The following is a 10,246-nucleotide window of genomic DNA, read 5'->3' on the forward strand; positions in this document are numbered from 1 at the left end:
AATCGACGTTTCAATCACGCATATCACGCATTCAATCACGCATTTAAACATTTGAACATTAAATCATTTAAATATTTAAACATTAAACATTAAGAGAAATGCCAAACCGTCGACTTGAATCTTAGACCTCACTTCGCACGGTCAATAAAAGAATAATCCAATAATTCATGTAGGGAATTAGAATTGTGTGTTTGAACTCAATGAGGCATTGCAGTATAAGTTATGTCTGTGCTACTATGAAACTCAAAACAGCTGTTATGTTTTCTCAATAAAGACATCTCTCAGCTTTATTTTTAATCGCTAAATCAATATTCAATCTATCTCTTCTCTTCTTCCTTCTTCTTCTTCTATTATTATTATTTCTCTTCATCTTCTTCTTCTTCAGCTCCTCCTCCTCCTCCTCCTCCTTCTCCTCCTCCTCCTCCTCCCCTCCTCCTCCTCCTACTATCCTCCTCCTTCTACTCCTCCTCCTCTTTCCTCTCATCCTTCCTAAGTCCCAACATACTGAAATCACACCACAGCCCAAATACCGAGCCTAAAAACTTTAATTTTTGCACAACTTGTTTATGGTAGCCTCAAGACATCCACTAAGAAAGGATTTTTTCAATTTTCCCCCCTGATGAAGCTGGGGCCCCGCCAAAAATGTTACACACACACACACACACACACACACACACACACACTTTGATAATAATCTCATGATTATTATACGTGTACAGAAAATTGAGAGAAACCTAGTATATCATCATAATGATTGTATCATTGAATTCTCTTCAGCTTGATCGATTTTAAAGCTACATTGAACTCAAAAAATAAGCGACTTGACACAATCATTGTACAATGGTGAGTATGCAATACATTGATTTCCATGATCAATGTACAGAGCTATTCTGAAGAATAATTAACATCTGGAGTGATCCGTGGTCTAGTGGATAGAGTGACACTCATATCATTTAGAGATCCGTCAATAGGGAACTAACTCGGGATAAATAAGTAATGTCAATAGGTTTTCAATTTTCGATAGGTTCAATTCTCTTAATCTTCAATAGGTTTTCAATACTCTTCAATAATTGAGAAAGCTCATTATGATTAGAAAAGAGAGCCAAACTCCAGCGCAATTTGAATGAGATTTGAGTCTTTCACGTTCCGTATTTTGTAAATGAGAGCTACTCCCACTATAGATGAAGTTCACGTATGTTAATTTCTATCATGTAACACAAGTTTGAAAATATTCTCAACTTCATATTTTCTGGTCAATGAATGTAATATAAATGAAATGCAATTTCTAAGAGATTTCTTCAATTTCTTTTGTGGGGGTAAATTCTCCTAATTTCAGAAAACTTTCCTGGGCTCGAATAATTTTTCTATTCAGACAATACCATCTAAATAGAGAATTCTTTCAAATTAAAGGATCTCAATCCGACTTGAAATGTAGACAATTTCACCTCTCACAAGTTCAATAATTTGTCTTCTACATTATATCAATCTTCAACGGCATTGATCAGCTTTAGAATCCAAGCCAGTTTTTATAATTCTTATTGATTACTGAATAATAATCACTGAGACTTCACTTGAAATGTTAACATGAGAGAAATTTCGTCAATTCTATGTATTTCAAAACAAACTTCTCAATTTGAACATAGCCTACTAATCCGAATAAAAAGAAGATTGCATATATACTCTAGAAATGATCTCTTAATATAATAGACAACTCCTGATACATCACACTATTATTATACAAGTAACTCAAGTATATCAAGCTCTTGATATTAGTACCAAGTTCTACAATTATAATAGAGTGTGAAGTTTTCTTGTTCCTCGAGAATTATTGAACTCTCGTTTTTATTAGTTTAATCACAATTGAAAGTTCATAATTTTACATAGTATGATCTATCAATACTGAGGGTTCCTCTTTTGTTAATTCTCCCCTATGTTTTCTTTCTCATACATAATTATTATCTATTTTAACTGAATACTCTCAGTAATACAACTTTATTACAATCATGTGAAACATTTGAAACTGTGGAAATTCCATATACATTCCTTACAGCTTATACAACAAAATTGTGTCAGAGTTTTTACAATTTGAGAACTTTTATTGAAATGTACAGTGAACCATATCAAAAGTGAACTTAGCTAAATCCCGAGCTCGGAAACCGGCCCTTGAATAGAGAATTCTTTCAAATTTAAAGCTTTCAATCTGACTTGAAATGTAGACAATTCTACCTCTCACAAGTTCAATTATTGTTTTATACATTATATCAATCTCCAACTGCATTAATCAGCTTTAGAATTCAAGCAAGTTTGAAATAACTCTTATCGATTACAGAATAATGATATTATTGAGAGTTCACTTGAAGTGTTAACATGAAAAGATTTCGTCAATTCTATGAATTTCAAAACAAACTTCTCAATTTGAACATAGCCTACAACTTTACTAATCCGAATAAAAAGGGAGATTGCATATAGTATACTCAAGAAATGATCCTTACTATAATAGACAACTCCTGATATATCACACTCTTATTATATCAAGTTCTACAATATCATAATACAGTGTGAAGTTTTCTTGTTCCTCGAGAATTATTGAAGAGTCTCGTTTTTTTATTTTGATTACAATTGAATGTTAATTCATTATTTTACATAGTATGAACTCATAATACAAAGCATTCCTCTTCTGTCAACTCTACCTTATGTTTTCCCTTTTGAAAATAATTATTATTTATTTTAAGTGAATACTCTCAGTAATATAACTTTATTACAATCAAGTGAAAAATCTGAAGCTGTGGAAATGCCATATTCATTCCTTGCAGCTTATACAATAATATATTGTGTCAGTGTTTCAATAATTTGAAAACTCTTATATTGAAATAAACAGTGAACTCAACACCATCTACAATAGCACGTTGCTTCAAATTGTAGAGAGTTCTAGCTTCTCTTCCTTAGTTTTGCTGTAAACATCACGGGAGAGGTACGAGGTTTTTGAATCATTGTATTTGTTTGAATAAAACACGTGGTGTGGAGAGTGCAGGGGATCCGTAATATAGATCTCGCAGAAGAAGGTACCACCGAATCAACGTTATATTAGTAGACAGAAGGTTAATCACTCACAGGTGTGAGATTCAAAGTGGTGGGGGAACGCCAGCGTGACGTCACGTGTAGTAAATAAGTGATGAGTAACTACACTGAGCATACCGTTTATTCATTGTAGCTTCAAATACATCATCGTTCAACACCCTTACAATTCAGATAGAACATTGACATTCTCTGTACTTATAGCGAATGAATCACCGATTCTAATAATAATGTAGATTATATACATGAATTTGAAGTCAATTCAAATTGTATGAATAAAATAAAGTTGGAAGTTTTCCAAAATTTCAAAAACGTGATATGAAGAAGTTAATAAGCTAGGAAAATTCTAAATTTTTTGGGTAGGCAAGTTTTGTTAGCGAGAAAGTTGATTTGGTATCACTTGCATGAATGTACAAACTGAAGTATTTCTTCTTATTTTTCGCTCCTCACTAGCAATTTCATTCTCTCGTTCATGTAACTGGGTCTAATAAAAGTTCTTGTCCGCGCAAATTTTCGTAAGATTCTATCATTAACTTCTGGGAATGTTTTTTTTAAATGTCACATATTTTCCAATCACTTGTTTTGTGTTTGAGCCGTATTTCCGTGAATTTTCATAAATATGTCATTCGCTTGTTGAATGATCCTTGAATTCATCAGTAGGACATGTTAAACCTCCTCTACTCAAGGCTTCAATCCAATTACTGTTCGAGTACATTGCTTCGTTGTAATAAGAATCAGCATCTTTATGAATTACATATCTCGCAACATATTTCAGGGCTTCTTCTTCTTGTGTGTCAACAAGGTCCTTCATAATTTTATTCAAAAACTGCAGCTTAAATGTTGCCTTCATCGTATCTAGTTTCTTCTTCTGCTTCTTGGAAAGGAATTTTAAAGCATTGTACTAGTCAGAAATTTTATCCATTCTCTACATCACTTCCAGTGGAAATAGAGGGAAGATTTGCCTCAATAATCAAACTTTTCAATCTATTTTTGAATTCCACTGGTGTTGGATGAGAGTATTGGTTTCCAATCCCCCTTATTCTTGAGAAGAAATTCTCCAACACATCATGATTCAGCTTATGGGTAAGGATGAATTCCAAACCATATGACTTTTGTAGATAATTGAAGAGTCCCTTCATAGATGATATTGTCATCAATATCCCTTTTTGGAATGGCATTGATGATTTTTTACTTCCCATCCTTATTTCAAAAATCAATTCTTCCATTCGATTCAATATGCATTCTTGCTCAGTCAACTCAACACCAGATGCACTATGCCACGGTTTTCTTCGATCATTCACAAATCTAGAAATCATCATATCAAAAAACTTATCAACCAATTCAAAAAAATCACTCCATTCAGGATTTTTTGAATGTTTCAATTTGAGGAGAGTTTCTGAATGGTGTGAAAATAATTGAACCGCCAAGCTGACCTTCTATCTCATATTTCCACAAACTTCCAAATGTAAATTCGTCAATTTTGGAGCTGGCTTCAGTCTATCTCCTTCTATGATGCTCTTGATATTATTTTTCTCCAACACTTGACCTTTGGGAAAATTTATTCCATGATCAAGGAAGTTGTTCCTGAGCAATTTCAGGAGATGTAACACATCATTAAATACCAATATATGATGAGAGGTGATTGATGGGTGATTGAAGAATTATTTTGCAATTGTCACATTCAATGAATTCCATAGACTTTGGTTCCCTCCGCCCATGTCATTCACTACACTAACAACTTTGAAGTCCGATTTTTGTAGTTCAGAAATAAATTCAAAAAGAATATATTTTGTCATTTTTTGATCAAATGCATAATATATTATTTGCTTCCATTTCCTATATAGACTATGCTACTGTTAAAGATTCTAAAATGTTTTGGAGATAGTACGCAAACTGAAAGGAATTCAGTCAAAAAAATCCTAATATTAGTGCAGATGAGTGGATATATCATTTTAAACGGTTATACACACCTGAAAGATCAAGTGGACCAATAATGTATGCTGAACCACTTATCAATAGTGATGCGCTTGATAGGATAACTAGTTATGATGAGATAGATATATCCCTGAAAAGGCTTAAAAACGGAAAAGCGCCAGGAGAGGATAGGGTCCCTCCTGAATTTTACAAAAAATCACCATTAGAATTCAAGGATATATGTATTTATTCAAGGATGTATGTATTTTTCAACAGAACTTATGATGAGTGTACGTCCCCTGAGCCTTTTAATAAATCAATAATATTTCCCTTACATAAAAAGGCGACACCAAGAATCCTAATAACTATAGAGCCATATCGTTCACAAATTCCGTTTATAAAGTATTTGTAGGAATACTATTAAAAAGATTGGAGGATTGGGTTAGAATGAGAAAAATTATCTCCGAGAATCAGGCGGGTTTTAGAGTAGGGTATTCTGCCGTAGATAACATTTTGTCCTGCATAGCTTGATAAAATATTTCACTACTGTACAGCGTAAAAAAATATACTGTTTTTTCATTGACTTCCAAGCTGCTAATGACTATAGACAGAGAAGCACTGTTCTATAGACTTCTTGAGATAGGAATCTCCAGTAATTCGTAGGAATGATTAGAGCTTTATATAGAAACGCGTCCTCCTCTGTATGGTGTGAAAACGGGTTAACAAGGAGTATTAGATTTGAGAGCGGATTAAAACAGGGCTGCCTACTCTCTCCAATTTTGTTCTCGATTTTCACGCATGATATTTGTGAATGTGTAGGTGGAGGATTGAGGGTGGGGAACTCTAAAATTAATTCCCTTCTTTATGCAGATGATTTAGTGATATTTTCTGATAATATTAGGGAGTTACAAAGTATGATAAATAGGCTGCAACAGTACTGTTTTCGATGGAACTTAGTATTAAACAAAGATAAATCTAAGATTATGGTTTTTAGGAAAGGAGGTAGATTAAGCCGAAATGAAAAATGGTACTATGGTGAGGATCCCATTCAAATTGTAAATGAGTATAAATATCTAAGGGTTACGTTCACTCCCACTTTGTCCCTCAGCAAACATTTTTCAAGTAAGCTAACATCAGCAAGATACGGTATTAATAGTTTATGGCGGAAGTTTATAGGCAGCGAAGATGTACCGTTCCACTAAATGGCAAGTTTTCGAGACAGTGAGTAGAACAACTATCACGTATGCTGGTCAGTGTAGGGGTATTAACGTAGGGAGGATGTAGAATGTTTCAATACATTTTTCATGAAACGAATGTTCGGGTTACCGCAGAATACGCCCAACTATATTCTATATTTAGAAAGCGGGAGGGATATTATGTGTCTACAGACCCTAAAAATGCATTTCAAATACATATTAAAAGCACTTGCATTACCTGACCATAGATTCCCTAAATATTAACACTTAGTGTACAGAGTAATAGTGGCTGGTGTAGTGAATGGAAACAATTATTTAATTAATTTAATGAGGGATGGTGGACCCTATAACTCAGCCAAATCGGTGGGGGATGACATGCGACAATATAATTGATAAAATTCGCCGTAATGTACTGGGAACTGTGGGAGAAGCTTCAAATTCTCATTTCATCAATATATTATACGTTTCGAACCAATAACGCAGTTATGAAAGTTTTAAACGACTCAAATAAAAGAGGATGATTAGCATAATTTTCAGAGCGAGGATCATTATTACCCTTGCAGTGTAGTGTATGACAAAAGAGAAGACCAATTCTTTACACACTCGAAAGTTCAGGTTGTGATGGCAAGGAGTCTATGTAGATAGATAGATAGATAAATAATAAGAATTTATTTTTCACTTCAAAAAACAATACAAAATAATTCAAATTAAATACAATATCATTCGTCACCAATCAATACCATAGTTCATAATAATCCGAAAATTCTTAGGCATAGCCGAAGCCGTCAGCCGGAGTTGATAGTTATTTATCTATAATCATCCTTATCTTCTAGTTTTTGTCATGTTCTCACAGTAGGCTAACAGAGTGAACGCTGCACAATGTCATGCGATAGCACTCAATAAACTTTATAAGGCAACTGGGAAGTTAGCACTAAATATCAGTCACTCATAGCACAGTAGTCCGTCTATGCTTGGATCTTATCATTTTCAGTTCATTTGAGAAACCTGAATCATTATTATAGGCCTAGAGATGAACTACACATTGATACAAAGTAAATTATTCTTACTTATTAATAACATACAAATATTCTTTATGAAATGAAGTGATACAATGATAATTTGAACTCATTTGAACAATAAATAATCATCTTCATTAAACCGATGAACTCAATCATACATGTCCAGAGCTATATGTAACAGTTTTCGGTTTGGGAACAATATTACAATGACATAGTTATTTTCTATATCCACAAGTATTATTAGGTACAGCTATTTTTAGAAAATAAATATGTCAATGTAAATATTCCAAACCCAAACCGAACTGTACATATAGCTCTGGACATGTATGATTGAGTTCATCGGTTTAATCGAAGATGATTATTTATTGTTCAAATGAGTTCAAATTATCATTGTATCACTTCATTTCATAAAGAATTATTTGTATGTTCAATTAATAAGTAAGAATAATTTACTTTGTATCAATGTGTAGTTCATCTCTAGGCCTATAATAATGATTCAGGTTTCTCAAATGAACTGAAAATGATAAGACTCCAAGCATAGATGGACTACTGTGCTATGAGTGAGTGATATTTAGTGCTAACTTCCCAGTTGCCTTATAAAGTTTATTGAGTGCTATCGCATGACATTGTGCAGCCCGTTCACTCTGTAGCCTACTGTGAGAACATTGACAAAAACTAGAAGATAAGGATGAGATATAGATTAAATAACTATCAACTCCGGCTGACGGCTTCGGCTATGCCTAAGAATTTTCGGATTATTATGAACTATGGTATTGATTGGTGACGAATGATATTGTATTTAATTTGATATTATTTTGTATTGTTTTTTGAAGTGAAAAATAAATTCTTTATCTATCTATCTATCTATCTATCTATCCTACATAGACTCCTTGCCATCACAACCTGAACTTTTGAGTGTGGTTAAAGAATTTGGTCTTCTCTTTTGTCATACACTACACGTGAATCTATACTCATCTCATCAAAGCTCAAGATAGTCAATTTCTCGATTGTCTCCTTAGCTTTCAATTTTGCTGTCATGAATGTGAGAACTTCTTTTAGAAGTCCTGGAAGACATTTAATATTCCTTGTCAACATTGATAAAGTTGACAATCCTGGTAATGGTAAGTTCATTTTTAATTTTAGAAAATTGTATGCTCTCCTAGATAAAGAACAAAGTGTTAATGCTGGAACAATATCACTCACAAGTCAGTATCAGAAGTCAGTATCTGTTGGAAAAAACGGGATTGTGTTCCTTGTATGTTATTAAACAAAGCATATAACTTAGGTAATTCATTTTCTAACGCAGCACCGATGATAAATTGATGTAAGGTATGTAGAAGTATGATAAATCAGGCACCAACCGGGGGCACCAGAATACTGAGTGTAATTCATGGAAACGTACGTAAAATTATTTATTTATTTATACGTGGATACAATAACAAATCATATAAATATGATTGGGAAGGAACAACAGGCTTGGCCCAAAACTATTCCATTCCCAAATTTTGATTACATGTCCAAAAAATAGGTTATGTTTCTTCTGTAAGAAGTTCAAGCTCAACTTTCGTCCAAAATGAATATGAGATGCAAATTTTAAATTTAGAAAAATTAAAACACCAAATTATAGTTAAATATTACACTTAATTATCACTGCACATTGAATTAATTAAGTTATTTTATGAATTTTGAAGCCAAAAATACACACAAATTCTCACTAAGAACAGCATTAAACCATGAAGACATATATTTTCTTCTTCTTCTTCTTCTTCATCTTCTTGTAAGTGTGTGCCAAGTTTTTTCGTGATCGGATATGGCATGTAAAATCTAGGGGCGCAGCTCATACATTCATGCCGGCTCAACTCAACAAATTCTGAGCGCAATCGGTAGAACCGGTTTTTCTATTTCCTTCTCCAGTTTCTCACTCGGCTATCGTCTGATGGGATTCGATCATTTGCGACAAAATTCAAAACTTTTCTACCAAATGGGATTCGTCTTTTTGCGACAAACTACAAAACTTTTCGACCTAATAGGATTCGACCATTTGCGACGAACAGCAACATTTTTCTATCAAATGGGATTCGACTGTATGAGAATCGGTCAGATGGGAAAATCAAATTTTCGACCTTTTGCGACAGTTGAGATTTTCGGCCAAATGAGATTACTATTAAAACTTTTCGATCATTTGGGATTCGACCATTTGGGAAAGTACAAGTTTTAATTCTACCATTTGGGATTCTTCAATTTTCGATCTTTTGCAACAAAATAATAATTTCGGCCAAATGGGAATCAGTCATTTGACTTGCCACTAAACTTGAACTTTCCCAAATGGTCGAATCCCAAATGATCGAAAAGTTTTAATAGTAATCTCATTTGGCCGAAAATCTCAACTGTCGCAAAAGGTCGAAGATTTCATTTTCCCATCTGACCGATTCTCAAATAGTCGAATCCCATTTGATAGAAAAATGATGTAGTTCGTCGCAAATGATCGAATCTCATCGGCTAGATGGGATTCGACCATATGGGAAAGTATACTTTCGACCTTTTGGGATTCGACTATATGCGACTAAATACAAAACTCTTCTACCTAAAAGGATTCGACCATATGCGACGAACTACAACATTTTTCTATCAAATGGGATTCGACTGTTTGAGAATCGGTCAGATGGGAAAATCAAATTTTCGACCTTTTGCGACAGCTGAGATTTTCGGCCAAATGGGATTACTATTAAAACTTTTCGATCATTTGGGATTCAACCATTTGGGAAAGTACAAGTTTCAATTCTACCATTTGGGATTCTTCAATTTTCGATCTTTTGCGACAAAATAATAATTTCGGCCAAATGGGAATTGGTCATTTGGCATGCCACCTTGGGAATGATGTCATAAAATCCTTCGAGGAAAGCATCCATTTGCTTGCGGAAGGCTCCAGTCATTTTCATCTGACAAACCAGATGTATGTACTCGAGCTTGTTCTCTTCAGTGATGGGTATGTTTTTTGTCCATTTGGTTCCAGTTCCCTCACCACAGTCACTCCAACTCCCT

This window comes from Nilaparvata lugens, chromosome 8 (assembly GCF_014356525.2).
Source record: "Nilaparvata lugens isolate BPH chromosome 8, ASM1435652v1, whole genome shotgun sequence".
NCBI classification, from domain to species: domain Eukaryota; kingdom Metazoa; phylum Arthropoda; class Insecta; order Hemiptera; family Delphacidae; genus Nilaparvata; species Nilaparvata lugens.